Genomic DNA, 21,536 nt, shown 5'->3' with positions numbered 1-21,536 from the left:
AATATTCTTTTTTTTTCTCTTCCTCTTATCCTGACATCAGGTTTGGAAAGAGAGTTTACAGAAACTTTCAGAGAGTTTAAATTTATGTTCTAGAACAATATTTCAGTCTCTGTATTTTCCTTAGACATGATAGTTTAAATCCCTTATTTATTCCGTCTTTTCCACATTTCAAGACAATACAAAAAAGATCTCTGTGATGTCCACTGTGAAGATGAATTGAATTATGAAGCAGAACAAAAAATGAATTATTAATGTTTAGACTATCATCTGCTGTCTGGATGGACTTATTAACAAGCAGATGATAAGATGTAAAGTTTTGACACCAATTTGTGGCATTTGACTCGATATTTTGAACTCTGTTGCTAAAAGGCATGTTCGTAGCAGAGTAGATTTTGTTGCTGGGAAACCTAGTAGTACGCAATTGTTTGATCTTAAGCAATTCTGGAAAAAAAAAGAAAAAAAAAAAGAAAAAAAGAAAAAAAAGAAAACCTTACTAGTGACCAAAACATAATTTTAAGATATTATTTAACAATTAAAAAAAAAAAAAATTGAAGACAACGCCTAAGCTCTTGTATTTGTGTATTTCCCCTCTTTAAACTGAGCCACAACACATAGCCAAAAAACTAACAAGAAAATTTTTACCAGAACATTTTTAATTGCACAAAGTTTTGAAATTCAAGAATATTTTTAATTGTAATTGTTGATTGCTAATAAATTATGATTCAAACAAAACATAAAAATGTTATTGTAATATTCCACTCATATTTTTTCAAATGAATAGAAAATAAACATCAAAAGTATATTTTGGAGAAGATCTAACAGAAGTTAAATAATATGCGCCTATTAAATTAACATTTTTTCAAAAGAAAAAAGAATAAAGCTTTGATTTCATCTTTTCATTCCATTTTTATCATTAAATATATTTTTATTTCAGAAATACATTGCACAAGTGAGAAAAAGATGTTTTTTTTTTGTTGTTTAATAATCTAAATGAATTGCCCTTATGGTCACTTTCCATGCATATTCAATAAAAAGTCAATAGAAGCTTTCACAGAAGTCACTTATGCTATTCCATAAGATAGAATTTAGTTTGAAGTGGCATAAAAATTACTGCATTTCTGCAAGAGGGTATCAGGATTTGCTGAACGACAAAGGAAATTAGAATAGATGCACTGACTGACAAATCTGACAATCACAGCTTATGAACTGTGTCTGTGTTGTCTAGCAGTGATCCTGAAATTTTAGGAAAGCACAGAAAGACAAGAAAAGTAATGACTAAACTATCTACATTGAAAAGGAACTATTTTTTTTTTTTTATTACTGGGGTTTGTGTAAGCTTAGCTGTCATGGAATTTATACAGGTCTTAGAAATTTTCTCATAAACTGAAATGTAATTAATAAGAATTATGTTTTATTGGTATAAGGTAATTTCTTACCAGAAGACTTCTGTAATTTGTTTTAAACATGTATTGCCAAAGAAGGAGCATATGTGACTTAAATACCAGCTTGGAAGTATGGTAGGACTCCTGGACTTTTACATGTTTTGAAAAACAGACATAGTTTTTATTTAGTAGTAACATCATTTGTAGGTCATATGATTTCTTTAAACCTGAATTTACTGTTGGATTCCTCCCTTCCCCAAACTCAAGTCCTCCTAAGGACTCTGGCTATCTTAAAGAATTAACTTGTAGGGAGATGAACCATATCATCATAGCTTTCCAGGGACAAATAGCAAGCTGATAATATCACCATGATTGTATGTTCCAGTTGCTGTTTTAAAGAAATGATGTTTTACAAACCTCTCCTTGAACTAGGTGTTAATATATATACAGTAGTGTTCTGTCATGGTTCAGTCACTGAAGATCTTTTAGTACCACATTTTAATTACTGTACACACCTGTGCCCTTCATAAGATATGTGATGAAGGTTAAAATATTCTGGGGCAATGGACAAGTCAGATAAAAAAAAAAAAAAAAAAAAGGATCAAGTGGGCTTTCTTTTTAAGGTGAACCTAATTACAGAGCATGTAATTAAGATTTTGATTAATATATTAAAATCTCTATACATGAGAAGAAAGTAATATTCAATGTCATTCAGAAGTCTTTCAATAAAACCGTACCTATTTAACCCTAATGTGTGTGTTTTTGTTTTTTGTTTTATTTCTTAAAGGATATCATATATTGCCAACCTATCTGTTTAATATGTCTTTCTAATGGCCTTGTAATGAAGACCCCAACAAACTGTTCAAAATATACTGTGAGATGTTGAAATCTGTACAAGGCTGTTTAACAGTACCAGAATTAATCCTTTGCTAAAAGAGAAAAAGAGACATCTAGTTTTCTATCACTAGTGTATTTAAGGAAAGTCACCTGGTGTCTTTCCTGTGTATCTAAATCACCGAGTTTAACACACATTATCAAGTTCATTTTAGATTAGCAAAATTCATTTGAAAACATTGTTACTTAAGATCACTGAATAATGGTACTATTTTAGTGAGGTTGCTAGTTATGAAAAAAAAAAAAAAGAGAGTAAAAACACGATAGCCTCCATGTCTGTCTGATCCTGGCCATGTGATTTTCTATAATTTCTTCAGTTACTGGGAACTGTCACACTTATTTTACATTTTTGGCTCTTACAATTATAGCCCAATTTCATAAGGAAAAATTAGCTTCCCTAAGGTAAGTATTCTCTTGTTACATGAGAGGTGAGATCCAGACACTGTGAATTCCTGGCAGAGATCTATACTTTCCTGTGTTCTCTTCATTTGGTGGAAGCTATTTCAATATTATTTTATATTTTGGACCAGAAAAGATTAAGTTTTAGAAGAGGAAATTTATTTCTTTCCAACCAGAACTCTATTGTTCTATGAAACCTAAGATCTAGCCCTATAGATACCCTGTGTTTTATCATACTATAACTAAATGTTTCAAGACTAATATGAAACTAAGTATAATTTAGACAAAGCCTAATGTCTTATAATATGTTGAGTAGGTTAATTAGTCCTTTCTCTAGTGTTGAATTTTGATTAAAAACTTCAGTCTGCACATTTTCCTGCAAAGCACTTAAAGGCACTGTATTTACTTCCCTTCTGTTTATTGAGTTTACATGTATAGAGTTTGCATTTAATTCACAACAATTCTGCCAATTTAGACTCAAGTGACTTGAGTTACTGGGAGAGATACCTTCTTGAATAGTTTTACTTAAAAAAAAATAAAAATATTCAGTTCTTGTTCGTGTTTGTTATTATTTATCGATGGTTGGACCAGATGATCTTTTTCAACCGTACTAATGATTCTAATTTATTCATGTTCAGTCTTTTGCTCCAGTTCCCTCAATAACTTAGTCTATCTTTCTAGTTATTTCAATGTGCAATCTGATTCCTGAGTACATAAATAGACTTTATACAGAAGATGTGATTTTCTCTTGAATTAGTTAAGTGAATTATACATCTGAATCCTGTATTGGATTAAACTAGGATTACATGGATTAAGATAATTAAAATTACAGTTATAAAACATTCTATTCTGTTCTGTTCTGTTCTATTCTATTTAGTTCTATTCTATATTGACAAAACTGGTACATCAGCTCCAAAGAATCTCAATAAAGTCAAATAATAAATAGCTATTTAAATTATACTTTTGCTACTTTTATATGAAGGTAAGAGGTTTATTCTTATTTTTGTGTAGTCTTTTGTTTTTCTGCCCTTTTCTTTCCTTTTTTTTTTTTTCTTTTTTTAATTTTAGTTTATTTATTGGGTAGATTTTTGGCTAGATTTTCCCATTTTCTCTGACTTTATCTTCTTTGCTGTTTTTTATACCTTGTCTCTTCCTAAGTGTTACTTATTTCATCCATATCTATTTTAGTGTAGCCTTTTTCTTTCTGTTCTGTTTGCTTCTATCCATATTCCTGAATTTTGTCCCTTCACCTCTATTCCCTAGTGGAATGGCTATCTGGCCATTACTCAGACTTCAGTGGAACAGCTGTTTGCATGGTACGTGGGGCAGAAAGAGCACACTGAAAAATAATCCAGCCCCAAACACCACAGGATAGAGTCTAGGTCAGTCTGTTATTTCTGGACACCTCATCGTGAAAGCAAACATGATTCTGAGTGACACTGAGGATGAGTAAAGGCAGACGATAGACTTTCTCTTATCTCTACCATAATGCTTTACATATGAATTGGTTAGGACTATTACACTACCTTTTGGTTATAAAACAAGAATGTTGCTTTAAACACAGATGTGGAAACACAATGTCATTAATGGAGAATGAGATTTCTGTAGTTAGGAAAAGGCTTTAGAGAGCCAAGCACTGAGTTATGCCAACTCAAGGAGAGTTCAGTCTGTCATCTTAACAAAGTAATCTTGAAAACCATCCTAAAGCATGAATAAAAATAGTCACTTGAAGCTATTTTAAAAACTTCTCACTCTTCAGTCTTAGTAAATTTATAGCAGAAGAACAATGATGGTTTCCCACATCAAGACAATGATCCAGGGGAAAAAGAAAAAAAAAAAAAAAGATTGAATCTTAAACGCAAAACCTAGAAAAATATGCTAGGATTGCTAGGTACATATTATTATAGAACCATAGAATCATAGAACAGCTTGGCTTGGAAGGAACCATCCAGTTCCAACCTCCCTGCCATAGGCATGGATGCCACCCACTAGATCAAGTTGCCCAGGGTGCCATCCAATGCAGCTTTGAACACCTCCAAGAAAGGGACAACCACAGCTTCTTTGGGCAACCTGTTCCTGTGCCTCACCACTCTTACAGAGAAGAATTTCCTTGTAATCTCTAATCTAAATTTCCCCTCTTTTAGTTTAAAACCATTCCACCTCATCCTGTCATTATCTGGTTGAGCAAAGAGTTGCTCTCCATCTTTTTTTAAGTCCCCTTCAAGTACTGAAAGGTTGCAATGAGGTCACCCCAGAGCCTTCTTTTCTGTAGGCTGAACAGCCCCAGCTCTGTAAGCCTTTCTTTGTAGAAGAGGTGTTCCAGCCCCTTGATCATCTTTGTGGTCCTCCTCTTGACCCACTCTAACAGATCAACATACTTTTTGTGCTGGGGGCTCCAGACCTGGATGCAGTACTCCAAGTGGGGCCTCACAAGGGCAGAGTAGAAGTGGAAATCTCTGTTTAGATTATTCTAGGACATGAACATGGAAGAAGACAGAGTTATTCCCAGAATTTCGGACAGTAAGCATCAATTCAGACACACATCTGTTGCTTAAAGATTTCTAGCATATTGGTAAATCTCCCATGCAGCTAGGACAAGAAGGAAAACAACAGTGACAAAATCTAATTAAAGATAAATAAAATAGATGAAGAGTTTCATCTCTTAAAGCTTTTATTTCTGCTTTTCTGATGAGATAAGGTTTCTGTGAATTCTTGCATTAATTAAACTACTAATATAACAACTTTCCTTCCCTAACAAAACTCTTCATTAAGCCGTACTTCCCTTCTTCATTTCTTTTGATTCTGCAGTTGGTTGTAGTGTTCTTCCTCTTGCCAGATGCTCCCCACCACTGTATGATCATGAATGCTGCATTAATAATAATAATAATAAATCCTATTACCAATTCAGAACAACTTTTTGTTGCACATATATCAAAATGGAAGAAACAGTTACAAAAAGGACAACCTTATGTTACTGTCAGAAACTATATTTAATAACATCTTTGACTTTGTGTTTGCTTTTCTTCCTTTTTTTCTTCCAGATTTTATCTTCTATTCCTATACAGCCATCTGCGATCTTTACATAGAATATAAATCCTTTCAGGATGTTCGTGCAGCAAAGAATACAAGGAGGATGCTAGAAATGTTAGTAGCTATTAGGCATTACTTGAGTTCAAACAATACCTATAGCAGCAGACCATGTTTATTCTGATATTTTCCAGTTTTTACTGCAAAGCAGACTTTACTGTGCTACCTCAAATATTTTTGTTGAACTCAACATCAAATAAGACATGAGAAAAAATAAGATAAATAAAAATACTCATGTTGTCATGCTGATGTCCATTAATTCCATAATGTGACGTTATTCTGGTAAAACCAAAGATTCTAGAAAAGCTTTTATTTGAGGATAAGAGTTAAAAAGAACATTTGAACTATGTGTGTTCAGTGATGTATATGTAGTCCAAATTCTTCACTCCTTTGCACCTTTCCATTCTCCCTCCCTTCTCTTTTGAGGTTTCTTCATGTAACTGTCTTAAGAAAAGACAAAGCAGTACAGGTCATATGTTAATGTCTTTAAGGATGCAGAAGTCTCTGGTCAGGGAAAGACAGCTATATAAAATACATATCTGCTCTTGGAACCTTTTCACCTTCCACATTTGAGGTGGACAACAAGAGGGTTGGCAGCTTGGACCAGCAGAGAACAGTGGACTTCCAGAGATAAATGAATCAATGTTAAGGAATTAAAAAGGTTCACTAAGATACAATTTTTCTTCTCCAGGGCTGGGAAAGCTGCCCAATACAGTTAGCATTTCCATTGCCTGGAAATTACATTAGAATACCTGGGAGAAATTTCCTTTTAAAATATGAATGGTTTCAGGACTAGATTTTTGGACATATACACACGCGTAGTATATTTGAATGTTGTGCAAATATTTACATGTGAATAATAAATCAGTTATTTTTGTGTTGTTATGCTAAGTGTTTGTTGCAGACATCTTGTTGCTCCAGAAATCTGGCACTTAGCAATAAAATAGTTTTGCAGACCAGAATAGAGCTCTTTCACTTAGCTGTCTGTTCAAGGGAGAATGATACTGAAAGTAAAGATTATGTGATGTAGGTGAACAAATTTAGCTTCATGTTACCATTGTGCTTTCAAGAACTTAGATAAAAACATATGGCTGTCTGCTGGTGCAAAGATGTTTGTGTCCTTTAGCTGAAGCACCATACTGACTCCTTTCTAGAGTCTTCTCTGAGGAAAAGAAATAAAGCAGGCTCAGAGCTATGCTACTTTTCTGGGTGTACAGCTCTGTGGAGGAGCTGGCTGGGTCTCCCCTTCACAATCCTGGTGAGCCAGCTCAGGCAAGTCAGGTGAGGCAAGTCAGGCAAGATCCATCATTTTTAAGAGAAACAATGTGAAACGATCAATAGGTTATCATTTTCAGTCCTCAGAGATTAAACAAATTCACGTGTGCAAAGTAACAGAATTTTCTGTTAAAATATTCCTAAGAATTTACCATACTGTGAAATGTTGTGCCTGGTTTCACTGAAGCATGGAGCTCTGTTTCTTAAAGGTAGCCGAGCTATGAGAGGTAGTGATTCAGAAAATATAGTTCATTCCCTGCAAAATTTTTTTCTTATTCAAAGCAGAAAATATTTGCTCTGGTTTTATTTATTTATTTATTTATTTATTTATTTCACCTTTTGTGCCTAAAAGATGTCATTATTTATTCCTGGCTTTGTGACAATGTTATTGCCAAGGACTGTATTTTAATTTCATTACCTTGAGTGGTAGCAAACTGGCATGGGTCTTGAATAGACATCTCCCTAAGCAGTCTGGTAGAAAGGCCTAGCTAAGCAGAAATTGAAAAAGAGCCAATGGGTATACCCATTTTAAGTTGCTGTTGTGACTGCTGCTTGCTTTATCATCCTGGAAATGGTATATCTCATTGAGAAGACAGAAACCTGGATCACTTCACTTCTGCATGTATCCTCTGGCAGAGGAGACTGCACCCTCTAACTCACCAAAGGCTATTTATTTTTCTCTCTTTCCTTATGCAGATGCTAGAATGTGCAGCAGATGCTAGAATGTGCACAGCTGTATCAGGACTTGTTACTTTAGCAGAGGTTGTGAAAAAAAACATGAGTCTAATGGGTTCATGTGGATCACATGAAAATATTATCAAAAAAAGAAAAACAGCAACACCACAAAATCTTCTATATGTACCAACAATAAAATTCAGATATTTTTTTTCATTTGTACTTCATACACTACATGAAATTATGCAGTTTGTTACCAGCAAATAAAGTTTTTTTTAAATTAATTTCTATAAGAATTAGTGGTCATTTTAGCTGTTACAAATTCAGGTTCAAATCATGTTTGAATTTTCCTACTTATATTAGAGGCAGAAGAGTTTACTTTCAAATTCCTCAACCTACATCTTGAGTCAAAAGCACTCTTTGTCAGTGCCAAATTATCTCATTTCAGCAACAATATATTGCTAAAAGAAACAATCTGAAACACTTGCACTAAATGTCAAAAACAGTCTTTGCTTCTGCAAAATATTTCCTTTCGCTTTATTTGTAGAAATAACTATAAGCTCTTCTGCCTACTTTAAATAAAAACACATACTATGTGAAAGACAAATGATTTGCAGTTACCTAATTAACTTACTCAGCCATAACTTCACAAAGACCTGATTTGACCATAAAAAAATAGTTCCTTTCAAATTTCCATATGGTTTTCAGTCCATTTTTAACATGATATATTTTTAAACTTGTTACTCAAGCAAAGGATGCTCAGCTGATGTGGAAAGAAATTTAGTCCCTTATGTACACAACAAAATGACCACGTTTTTTCTGATTTTACTCAACTCTCTACCTTCCAACCTGATCAGGAGAGAAAAGACCTGTGCCAAGCTCCTGTCCACCTCTTTCAGGACATGCCTCACCACACAGTTGTGGTATCAGACAACCTTAATGGAGATACTCTAGTTGGTTGGTAGTTGAGGCAAAGAATCTTCTTATGGTGAGATTTGCAGCTGAGCTTCTCCACCTGCCACTAGTGCCATGGGCTCTGTTCAGCACGTGGAGTCACAAATCATTGGCTTAGTATTACTGAATCTGCTGAGCATTACATTTCTTGTAAAATAATCTCTTAGTAGCCTAGTAAAATAGGCTTCTTCAGGTTTCCCCATGAGGCTCTGAAAACTATCTGCCAAGTGAGATACGAAGTACTGGGTGACCCTCTGTCACTGGGATCAGTACCTCTCAGGCCGCAGGTCTGAAATGTTAAACATATGACTGACAGCTTGGTCAGAAGGTTTTACTCTCTGAAATGCTGGTGATTGATGTTCCAGGAAAAAAAGATGTCATTCAAAAACTGGAAGAGTCATGCCATCTGAGAGATTGAATTGTGTTGTGCTGGTGAGGTGCAGCAAAAAAACAATCACTAAATACTAGACTTTTTAAAGAATACGATGTATTTTTACAAGTTAAGATGTACAAAATGTTGCAGCAATGCAATATAGAACATTTTCATGTGGTGAAATCCAGAATAACCACACAAGTTAGAGATGTGATAAAATATTTAAGAAGAGGAACTACATATTTTATTCATACACAATGACATTATCTTAGCAGATCAGGTAAAATTCTTGCTAAAAAAAATAATAATAAATAAAAGATATATTTAAATATTTATGTAACCCATTAATCAGAAAAGGAAAAAATATCTCCTTCAGCAATAAAGATTTTTGAATGGCTAATTACCAGAACATATTAATTTTTAAGAGATTAATTTTTTCTTACTATATATATCTAATATTTGGTATTTGTCTTGTCTAACATTTGGTATTTGCATCCAGGGAAAGTTCTGGATGCCTGCTTAGTGCAGATGTCCTTAGAAAGGGAATATATCAAGGCAATTACTCATTTTCAAATAAGTAATTTACAAGTAAAATTATGGTTAACATTATTCTGAGAGTTACTGAAAAACCCCTGAAGGACAATGCGGTCACTCGTCACAGACAACATGGGTTCAAGAGGGGAAGGTCCTGCTTAACGAACTTCTTTTATGACAGGGTCACCCATCTAGTTGACCAAGGGAAGCCATTTGATATCATCTTTTTCGATTTCAGTAAAGCTTTCTATACTGTTTCTCAAAATATCATTCTGGATAAAATGTCCAGCATAAAGCTATATAAAAACGTAATATGATGGGTGAATAATTGGCTGACAAGTCAGGCTCAAAGAATTATAGAAAATGGGGTTACATCAGGCTAGTGTCCACTCACTTGTGGGGTTCCCTAGGACTCCATTTTAGGGCCAGTTCTCTTCAATGTTTTCATAAATGACTTGGATATAGAACTTGAAGGTATACTGAGTAAGTTTGTGGATGACGCTAAATTGGGAGAAGCTGTTGGTTCCATCTAGGGTAGAGAGGCCCTGTGGAGAAATCTTGACAAATTAGAGAGCTGGGAAATCACCAGCAATATGAAGTTTAAAAAGATCAGGTTCTGGAAGGGGAAACCCTGGAGGGGTTGATGAGTGAGAGGCTGGAGAGCAGCCCTGTGGAAAGGGATCTGGGGGTTTTGGTTGACAGCAAGTTGAGCATGAGTCAGCAGCGAGCCCTGGCAGCCAAAAAGGCCAACACTATCCCAGAGTGCATCAGGCACAGCACTGCCAGCCATTTGAGGGAAGTGATTGTCCAGCTCTACTCTGCACTGGTGCAGTCTCACCGTGAGTACTATGTACAGTTTTGGGCACCACAGTATAAGGACAGAAAACTAATAGAGTGTCCAAAGAAGGGCTACAAAGATGGTGAAGGTCTAGAGGGCAAGAAATATGATGAGTGGCTGAAAGCACTTGGATTGTTCAGCCTAGAGAAGAGGAGACTGAGGGGAGGCCTCATGGCTGCCTGCAGCTTCTGCACAAGGGGAGCGGAGGGACAGGCGCTGAGCTCTGCTCTCCGGTAACAGAGAGGACCCAAGGGAATGGAATGAAGCTGCAACAGTGAAGGTTCAGACTGGATGTCAGGAAAAGGTTCCTAGCATCCCAAGAGGGCCCTTGGGCACTGGAACAGGCTCCCTGCGAAGTGCTCACAACACCAGGCCTGTGGGAGTTCAAGAAGTGTTTGGACAATGCTCTCAGAGATACGGTTTGATTTTTTGTGTGGTCCTGTGTGGAGCCAGGAGTTGAACTTGTTGACCCTTGTGGGACCCTTCCAACTCAAGATATTCTATGATTTTGTATCCCTTACAGTTCTGACAAACAACACAAGCAGAAAGACTTTGCATGTTTCTTCCCAGCTTACAGAGTGATTTTGAACCTATCATTTCAGCTGTCCAGGTAAGAGATCTGACTGCCCAAACTACTTGATTTTGAGGGTGTCTGCCTATCATTTCTTGTTTTTCTTAGAAAAACTCAAAGGATTCAAATTACATCCCAATGCAGACTATTGAGATGTGGTATAGTTTTCCATCACAAGCACCTTGAAAATTAAGATGACAATTTTTCTGAAATACACCTTCTCACTCAAACAAAAATGTACATAAAAGCAATTTTTAGCCAGCATTATACAACTTATTCATTCACTTCTGCATCTTCAAACTAGTAACCAAATAATGTAAAAGTGATTTATTTTCCTGATTTTTTTTTTCTTCCCAGATTGCCCTACTCAATGTCTTCGTGTTTTACAGTCAAGCTGACACTATGAAAAGGATTTAACTTGCCTGAAGAAGTCTCGCCTCTGGCATTAGTGACATCTGTCCTTCAGGTTTTTGCTCTCTCTCTGCAGTGTGACTTTTTTGTGGTTCCCTATTTTGATGTCAGATTGGGATGTTCATGTACCCCTACACTTACTTCATGGGAATCTTCATTGAGAGAGATTGAAAGGCAGCCAGGGATGCGAGATGAAAAAGAGGCAAGCCAGACCATGCCTATAAGTGAACCATGATAATAATTGGACATGATCCAGTGTTAAATCTAGCTATTCATTTGGTGCTTTTTTAAAAATGTCTCCTCATGTCAGTGCTTAATGTACCCTAGTTCTGCATCTTTGCACAATGACAGCTGAATGGGAGGATCACAGAGCTCTCCAGCTTTTCTGCTAAGATGCAGAAAAATGTAAAATAAACTCAATATAAATACTGTTTATAAGAGCAGGGCAATCTTTCTTTCACTTTACAAGCTGTACAGGCCAGAAGGGGTCAAGAAGCAAAACAATAAAGATTTATTCTTGTAAATTTCAATTTAGTAGCAAAGTTACTGATAACAGATCCACAAAAGTTGCATGTGTGCGAATGAGATTCTTAAAAAAATGCACCAGTAAGTACTAGTGATATCATTTCAATATACTTTTCCCAGTTCTTTTCAGCTGCTTGTTGGAGGCTGGATTTATCAACAAAGTAAAAGCAAGATAGAAAAACAAGGTTTAAAGATAACCTATGGTTAACTTTACATGTACTGGAATTGCTGTAAATAGTTTGTTCAAAGCTGTTTTGATTGCACTCTCAATATAAATTCTCAAAAGTCAATGCAAGAATTTTACAGTTTTGTACCAGTAAGAGCACAGTACTTTGGGTAAAATACTGCAAAATTGCAATGGTTGGAATGATTTTTTACAACCCAAATTTTATTTCCAAAGTTCTGGTCAAAAGGGACATATTAAAGTTGTTTTCCCATTTTAGAGCATGCCTCCAAAGGTTTGGGCTTTACTAAAAACTGTAAATAATCACTCAGATGTGCTTAAGTATAGCCACATCAAAAAACCTTGGTGAAAGACTAATGTCTGAACTTAACAGCTAAAAATACAGAGTACTGTAAAACAAAAATAAATGTTAAAATGAATACCACCTAAAGAAAAGAGAAAAGCCTGCCATAACAAAAACAATTTGACTACATGCTACACAAAATTTGCTGAGGCTTTCTGAAATCTCATACCCTTTGTTAGATAGAATTTGTCCTTCTTAAGCTCTGTGCTGATGTCAGGACCTGAGTTGATATTTTAAAGGTGTTGTTTAAAGACTTCAGAGAAATACAAAGAAAATGTAAAACTGGTCCTCCTACAGATGCAGTAACAAGTGGCGCAGAAAACGAAAAATTCTTGCTGTGGAAGTAAGCATGAAGAGAGAATTCTACACATTCACAATTGTTACGCTTTTGGAGGTATCCAGTGCTCAGGTGTTCTTGCAACATCTACCCTAATTGTATTACGCATAGTTTCATTTCTTTAGTCCAGACCAATTCAGTCATTCATGTCGCCCATTATAACATCTTTATCTCTCAGTTCTAGTAAATGCTGCTTTGTTCAAATTTAAGGGATGCTTTGATCCTAAAAATTCTGCATAATTCTACTTTTCCCCATGTAAGGACACTCCTCTTTTTGTCATGAAATCTACCCTTGTTTCTAAGGTGGAGAACACCTCAAAGATATTCCTATGTATTTTCCACATCAACAAGGCTGGAACAGTTCCCTGGGTGTTTTATTGAGCATGGGTTGCCAAGCCATGGCCATTTCACATTCAGTTCCCATGTTAACTCAGTCATTAATTCATTCTACTATGTCTGAAGGAAACAGTGTTGGTCTCATGTCTTTTAACTTATACTGAAAACTCCACAGAACTGTTACAATGCTACTTCCTTGCTGGCTGCATCCAATTTCTGAACTCCCCCTTTGCCATTGCTTGACAGCTTTACCCACATCATCAAAAAGTGATGTGGGTTAAAAACTCCCTCAGCTTTTATATTTTCTGCACTGGTGCAGTATAAATAAGAAGTAAGGCCATTGTTAATGTAATCTTAGCAATTATTTGGCACAAACCTGCAGAGATTAATGAAATTAATACAAAAATAGGAAAGAATACAAATTTCTAGCCAGATATGTGACACCATTGGATTAGGCTTACATCATTTTTCATTTTCCAGAGAAATGTAGAGGAAAACACTGTTACTGTAGAATGTCTGAAGACATACACAGTACATGTACACATACATATGAAAGACCAGCTTTGCCTTGCAAAGCAATCAGTCTCTTGCAGGATAAAGCTGGCTTTCAAAATTCCAGCCAGGGAGTTAAGGAAACTCAGTGTAAATATAAATCCCCAGCAGCTATTTTTGGGTATATACACATAGCACATTCATGTCAGCTAGTGCTGGCAGATACAAAACACACCAGTGTAACTGCTAGGTGGTCTGAACTCTGAATGATGGCTCTAAAGTTTTTTGTTGTTGTTGTTGTTGTTTTTCTGAGACACTGGTCAGAGAAAGACAATTACCTGCTGATCTCGACATAAAAATCTAGGGATTTCCTTGCTGAACTTATCTGAATACAACTAGGATTCAGAAACTGATAAAAAGAATGAAAACTGTTCTCCCCCATTCTCCCTTAACACGCTCTTTCTCAAGCCATTATGTTATCCTTATCCTTTGTGGAGGGGAAGTCAACTTTTTTGTGGCATAAACGTAATGTTGGAGATTTGCTGCAGAGGACTATCTAGAAACATGGCTAAAGTTCGGATTGCAGTTCAGTAACTATTAGCTTGCAAACTCTTGGTAATTTTTGTTTCCTATTTGAATGGAAAGACAAAGCTCAGCAATCTCCTTTCATTCTCTGTTAGAGCATTAGGAGAATTTGTTTTCTAACAATAAAGCATCCTTCCCTCAATGCATTCATCAAAGTGAAAAATATTAGGAAACAGCTAGTGGCTGTTCTTTCTGGTAGCACACCGATGCTATCTACATATTTGTATATTTTATCCTCTGTACCAAAACTGAGATTGAGATGGCAAATATAAATAAATTGTGTGTTTCCTTGAATATTTATATAACGCTAAGTGAACATTTCTAAGGAATCTGTTTTTTAACAGTATAAGTTCTGTACATAATACATACTTAGAACCATATTCATTGAGTAGAAACATCTGAAAGTGAACTACCTTTACTATCCTTATCTTTATCTATACCTAATGTTTTCTCAGCATCTAAATGGGAAAATATATTAAGGTGTCAACCTTATCTGACTGATCATCATAGCTAATACCCATAATACCCACCTCTGCATATCAGTGCAATTTATCCTACAGATAAAGTCTGATCTTTATCCACCAGTATATTAATTACTTTTATTATTATATTATTATTATTATTATTATATTATATTATTATTATTATTATTATTATTATTATTATATTTCATATATGTTTAATCCAGTCACTATGTTAACACCAAAATTTGAAATGGCACAACAGAGAGCTATTCCAATACCTGTGGGATCACTATGTGATAGCCAAGGCCTTAATTCTGTTAAGATTTGTTTTCATTTAGTATTAAACATCATGAATTGTCTCGCTCAAGTAAAAATATTTGTACTGTAAACAAGTCACAATAAATACAAATATTCTTCTGTGGATATTTAAAGCTGAAATACAGATATATTATAGCAGTGGAGTCTTCAAGAGGTTGAGTGAAAATCTGCTAGAAAAAAAGACTTTTAACCAGATGAGATAAATTCCTTATAAGATTGAGTCCTTTAAAATAAATTTGAATGTGATGTTTTCAAATATTGTGTAGTACTTAAAGTATGATCACAGAAGAATAGCATGCTTTTTAAATCCCTGTCACAGTAAGAAGAATGTGCTTTTATTTTCTCATGGGTGCATATTTTAAAGTTAAAATATATACACTTTGAATAGTTTTTTTTTTAAAAAAGATACATTCTTTGTGTAGTGATGACTACTAGGTGAGGACTACTTTTATCAGAATATTTATGAATATATATGTAACTTAAAACTAGACACTGACTGTCTTTTATGGGTATCTGTCTCATCCTTAGAGAAATCAGGTTCTGAAAGTCTAACTATTCATTTTCTATTCTTATCTAAGAAAGTAAAGTATTTTCCAAACTACATTATATGTTACTTTTTAAGCTTAAATGCAATAAATCTGAAGTTGCCAGGAAAGCAAATTCTATGCATAGGCCATATAAAAGGGAGACAGTACCAGTAGCTTTATTACTGGATATTTATTGAACAGACAGGTAGCAAGGACAGACAAGCAAATATGACAAAGGTGAAGGAATTCTGCTGGTTACTTCATTTTTTTCTGGGATTGTATAAGAATATACAATTTATACATTAATTGGATGACAAAAAATGTTGAAGATAAATGTGTTTCTCACTGGAACATTCATCAAGCTTTTGCACGCTTGTTGGAGTTTCCTAAGAAAAGTTAGGAACTGAACAATGTTACATTGTTGTTAATGGTTTAGATTTTTTTAATTGAAGACTCATCTCTAGTTTTCTCATAACTCTATGAGATGCAGGGGGTCTCACTGACCAGGTAGAAAGCCTTACCACATCGGCACTGGTGTCTTCCTTAAAGGCAATTATACCTACAAGCCAAAGCTGATTTTCATTTGGCAATTTTTTTCTTTGGAGTAATTTCCATTCATTGTGTACCATCAAAGAAGTTCAAAATTTTGGCTTGTTCAAGATGCTCATTCTCAGAGGACTCTTTTGAACATTTCATACAGTGTACTGAAAACATGAAACACTCATCTCAGTAAATTTTCTAGATGCTTCCTTGCTGAGTAAACTACTCTCATTGGGCTTAGGGTCTTTCTTGAAGCCTTGTTCTTCAAAATAGCTGGAGGGATTGTATCTCTACAGTCTGAAAACACATACCAAGTGTTTTCTGCAGAGAAATATTTGGTATTCTATTTCTTTCAATACACAGATGAAGAGTAGGACACCCATGCAAGCTTCCTTAGCAGCATGTGTTGTGCATTCAAAAGCAAAACAAAACAAACAATATTCTATACATCATAGAGAATGAAGTTGTATCTACAATTGACTACAATCACTGTACCACTTCAGAATGCCAGTATTATTACTACTCATTGATAGTCCTCAGCAAGAATTATTCCTTATTTACCTTCCCACTTGTAAATGACGTACAACATTTTAACATTAATAGCATATTGCCTTAATAGCATCCTGCATTGCTGTTATTACAATAATGTTTCACAAAACTAACTGCAGCTTTCCCTGTCTCTCCATGATGAATCTCCATAAGAAGCAACCTGAAATTTTATAAAACAAAATTGACAGCTGCAATGCTGTGTTTATGCAATGCATTTCCCAGACTACCTTTTGTCTTAGAAGTATGATAGTGTCCATTGGTAGGCAGAAAAGCTCGCACGTTTAAACTGAAAAAGAGAAATTGCAAATGGCACACTACAAAACTGGCTTTGTTTCATAGGATGGTAGAAAGAAGTTTTGAGATATGATTCGGTATTGTCCGATATATATTTTGAAAATTATTAGCATATTATTGATATTTATCAAATAATTGAAAGTAGTTACCCAGTTATTAAAGCTATTACTTTTTACTGTTCTCCTTAAAAAGAAAATAACTTTTCAGGTAACCGTCAAACAGGACATCCTTCTCAATTTATACTTGCTATTCCTTGCAATTATACTAATACTAATTATACATCCTGAATATCTATATTGAAAATTAGATTTGTTGTGTTTTTTGTTATTATATTTACTCCAGATGGAACCATATTTTCAAAAGTGCTTTTCTTTGTTTATTAGTTTAAGAAAATTAACACCTATATTTGAACTACAGACAGAAATCACAATATGTGATGAGATGAACATAACAACGGGGCAGTTAAAAGATAAAGTAAGATTATTTAATGTCTTGGAAAAAAAATAATACAACCAGATAATACAGATATAGATTTAGCAATGAATTATTCTTTTGAAATATGAATAGTTGAATATTCTTAGTTTATAAATAAGAATGAATGTTTTATTGATGACACATCAAACTGGTAGAGATCACCTCCATTTGAACTGGTCTTTAAGCAGCTGTAATGGGACCCAGGATCCCTCTTTGTCTTTAGAATCCATTTAGTGGATTAAGAGAGATTCTGATCCAATTAAGAAATATTATCGTACTGTAGCTCTCAATACAAAGTATATAGTGCTTAGTTTAGGAGGGGGAGACATTTTGAAGAAGCTGATCTGTTTAGAAAATCAATTCAAATAGCAGTCTGGGAAAAGCTGAGATTAAATTAAAATCTTTAAGAAGAATTTGGGGAAGATTTAAGAGTGCGTTACTTAAACTGAGCAGTGTGGCTGTTGATAAGCTATACTTAAATCTTTAATTTTATGCTTTAATGATCATAGAAATTAATAACATTTTAAAAACAGTGACTTCTCCATGAAGAGAAGTTCAACTGTATTTTACAGGAGCAAAATAAAAAAATGTGTGGAAAATCTCAAATAGACATTTAATCTTTGCAGGAAAAAAAATAAAGTTGAAAACTCACATAATTTAAATACCACATCTAAATATTAATATTGTATTTTCCTTTTTTTTTTGAAATATAATTAGAAAAGTCTTTACCCCATAAAACAAATCCTACAAAATCTTTCAGCAGGACCACTACCATCAGTGTACTACTTTACTACTACTACTTATTCATCATACTGCATATTATACTGGATTTGAGAAAAGAGCCATTTAACTGCAATTAAAAATAAAATGCTCAGATCAGACAGCCAAAGACAAGCAGATAAAACTGAAATTAGCAAGGGATACAAACTGCCTTGAAATATGCTGTGGGGTGAACAATAGATGGAGACATGATAGGCAGATGAATAAATAAATAACAGGCTTTAACTGCAACAGCAACAAATACTAGTTATACCGCATTTATTGGAAGTAGAATTCCAAAAAGATATATAGTATAAATACAGACACACATACGTGGCTCATTAATAATGACTTGTTACACATTTTCATAAATTATGTATTAATAACCAATATAAATAATGTGGTTATATTGTATGTTAATAATAATGTAGGAGTGGTATTTCATTTATTAAACTGCACACAGGTCTCAGGGAAGCAAAAATCCTGAATCCTAGCATATTTGTCCTCAATTACTTTTAAATTTTATAATGTCATTTTTTTTTCCAAAGATCTCACAGAGTACAATGCAAAACCAATAACCAGATGAATGGAGAACATCTGGTTTGTTCTGATCAGTTTTCTGGTATTGACATTTGTAGATTTTCTACTGCAGTAACTGCAAAAAGATGCCTGGGAGATGTATTTTTACAAAAACTCCAGTTTCACATTAGCCTGTTTCTGTCTTCTGAACACATCACATGCTTGATATCATTTCATGAAATTATTTGTTAGTTAATGGGTGTTTGTGTTTTCTCTAATGTCAATAATTCATCATTTCAGTAAAATTCAGCGAGCATCATCTCCCAAACCAGCCCTGGATCTCATTGCTACATACTCCTTGCACTCTCCAGTTTGATGTCTAAGCAGAAGATGGCTGAGAGACCAGAAGAAATATATAATCTTTAAATTAAAGCAGATAATTTTGGTGGTTTAAAAAAAAAAAAAAAGAAACTCTGAGCTATTGGCTGTAAACTGATAAAACTGAAAATATGTTTATTGAGTTTATTGATTTTTTTTTCTTTAAGAAGAGGAAAGAAGGCTCCATGGACTCCTTATAGCAGACTTCCAATAGCTAAAGTGGTCCTACAGGAAAGCTAGGGAGAGACTCTTCATCAGGGAATGTAATGATAGCACAAGGAGTAACAGCTTTAAACTAGACAGGGGTAGATTTAGATTAGATATAAGGAAGAAATTCTTTACTGTGAGGGTGGTGAGGCACAGGAACAGTTTGCCCAGAGAATCTGTGGTTGCCGCATCCCTGGAAGTGTTCAAGGCCAGGTTGGATGGGCTTTGAGCAACCTGATTTACCTGTTTAGTGGGAGGTGTCCATGCCTGTGGTATGGGGGTTGGAATTTGATGATCTTTAAAATTGCTTCCAACCCATACCATTCAATGATTCTATGATTCTTTGGGGGAACAAACAACAAACAAACAAACAAAAACAACAAAAAAAACTTCATATTATCTGTTTTCAGATATTATGTTCTTGGTTTTTTTTGGAACAAATGGTTGTGTAAGACAAAGACTGATATTACTTATATATCAGAGAATCAAAATTTTATGATGTCTGACAAGGACTGTTAGTATAAATATTTTTAAATGATTCATCTTCATTATTATGCTTCAATATATAAAGAATCCCAAGATAAATACAGAAAAGTTTACTTGAAACTCTAAAATGCTAAGTGATTGGCAAGGAAATTGCCAGCAATGTTTCAGAAGTGGAAAGATACCAGCGAGTATGTGTAACAGAACTGTTGAGATGGATATTTTTCTGTTTTATTTTTCTGTCTTAAAGTTCCCCAGTAGCGAGTGATCATTTCAATGTCATCACAGAATTTCCATTGCCAAATGTTTCATTAACTTAGCTATAGACAAACAGCAATAAACGTATATTAATTAAGCTAATGATGGACTTACTTCCTTTTAACAAGGGAAACAAAAGGATTTGTTTATAAAATTTAATGGGATATATAATAAACACAGTGCATTAACAATGCATGAAGGCCAAGCAGAGGATCCATAACTTGTAACAGTACATTAATACTTTTGGTTTTGCTTATACCTACTACAGCAGATTGAAATATTTCACCTATAAAATTATATCCCAACTTTTTATGCAATCTGTTTGTTAAGGCATGAGATTTGATTATGCTTACTTGTTTAGATGCACATGTGGCTACCTAGCGTGATATAAACAGTCTTTCACAGTACTTAACTCAGAATTTGACCTTCCAAAGAAATTGTGAGCAGATGTTCTGTCTAGTGGGTAAGGTAATATTCCCATTCTTTTTTCTTTTTTTTTTTTCCTTTTTTTTTTTTTTTAACTTACTGCTCACTTAATTCTAGTACACTACTATTTAATTTTATTTTTATTTTTTGAGAGCTTTGTGTGTGTGTGTGTGTGTGTGTGTGTTTTGTCTTGTTTTGTTTTGTTTTATTTTGGGGGGGAAGAATGAAAAAGTCCAATTATTTGTTGCTATGTATCATCCTAAAACATAAGATTCATGTGTAAAGAAAAAAAAAAGAGTAATTGTTTGATTAGGGTTTATTCTCTTTCTTTCTTTTCTTTCTTTCTTTCTTTTCTTTCTTTCTTTCTTTTTTCTTTCTTTCTTCTTTCTTTCTTTCTTTCTTTCTTTCTTTCTTTCCTTCTTTCCTTCTTTCCTGTCTCTCTCTTTCTCTCTTTCTCTCTTTCTCTCTTTCTTTCATTTATTTGTTTTGTTTTCTTGGTTTGCTTTTTTTTTTTTCCCCTTGGGGCCGCTGTGTAAGGGGGGCAGAAAAGAAAGAGCACCATTGTCAAAAGGGTCAGAAATGATGTTTCAGAAACAGAAATGGAATAAAATCCCTCAGGTGGATTAAGGTCAAGACACAAATTATCTCATGTTCTAATTTGGGGGAATTCAAAATTTTGTTTGATGGTTGTGCCTGCATATATTTCTGTGAAAAATGTTGTTCAAAATGCCAAATTGTGCTTTTTTTCTTGGGTTAACACTGTTGTATCTACTGGAAATCACAGTCTGTCTGAGCAGCTCTTGTATGAAAGCCTGCTTTCTCCAGTGGGTTTTCAGAGAATAAATGAATTTTTCAAAACAGAGGAAAAGAGAGTATTTTATGAGCTTAATGCAGAAAAGCAGACAAGCAGACTACAGGGCTGTTTTCAGTAGGGAAATCAGATACAGAGTACTGTATTTGCTCTTTGACTTGTTTCCAAAAAAAAAAAAAAAAAAGTAGGTAAAAATGTAAAAAAAAAAAAACTGTGTTTGTTTTTGTAGTTGTAAAAGTCACTGTTCAACACTTCACCTTATCTATATCTAACAAATACATAGATTTTTGTGGACTACCTGAACTAGAACGAGATACGAGGAAATCAAGAAATG

The 21,536-nt window shown here is 34.4% G+C and overlaps 1 long non-coding RNA gene across 2 annotated transcripts in view; it reads left to right on the top strand.

Moving 5' to 3' along the window:
• Positions 1-14,252, top strand: part of LOC126913293 (uncharacterized) — a 55,995-nt gene extending 41,743 nt beyond the window's left edge. For both annotated transcript variants that reach the window (XR_007708212.1, XR_007708213.1), the window contains exons 4-5: positions 10,935-11,021; positions 11,340-14,252. This is a non-coding gene — a long non-coding RNA (uncharacterized LOC126913293). The remainder of the gene's footprint in view (positions 1-10,934; positions 11,022-11,339) is intronic.
• Positions 14,253-21,536: the final 7,284 nt, after the last annotated feature.

Source organism: Cygnus atratus, chromosome 4, assembly GCF_013377495.2.
Source record: "Cygnus atratus isolate AKBS03 ecotype Queensland, Australia chromosome 4, CAtr_DNAZoo_HiC_assembly, whole genome shotgun sequence".
NCBI classification, from domain to species: domain Eukaryota; kingdom Metazoa; phylum Chordata; class Aves; order Anseriformes; family Anatidae; genus Cygnus; species Cygnus atratus.
Note: the sequence above shows the minus strand (reverse complement) of the source record. Positions and strands in the feature narration are given on the sequence as shown.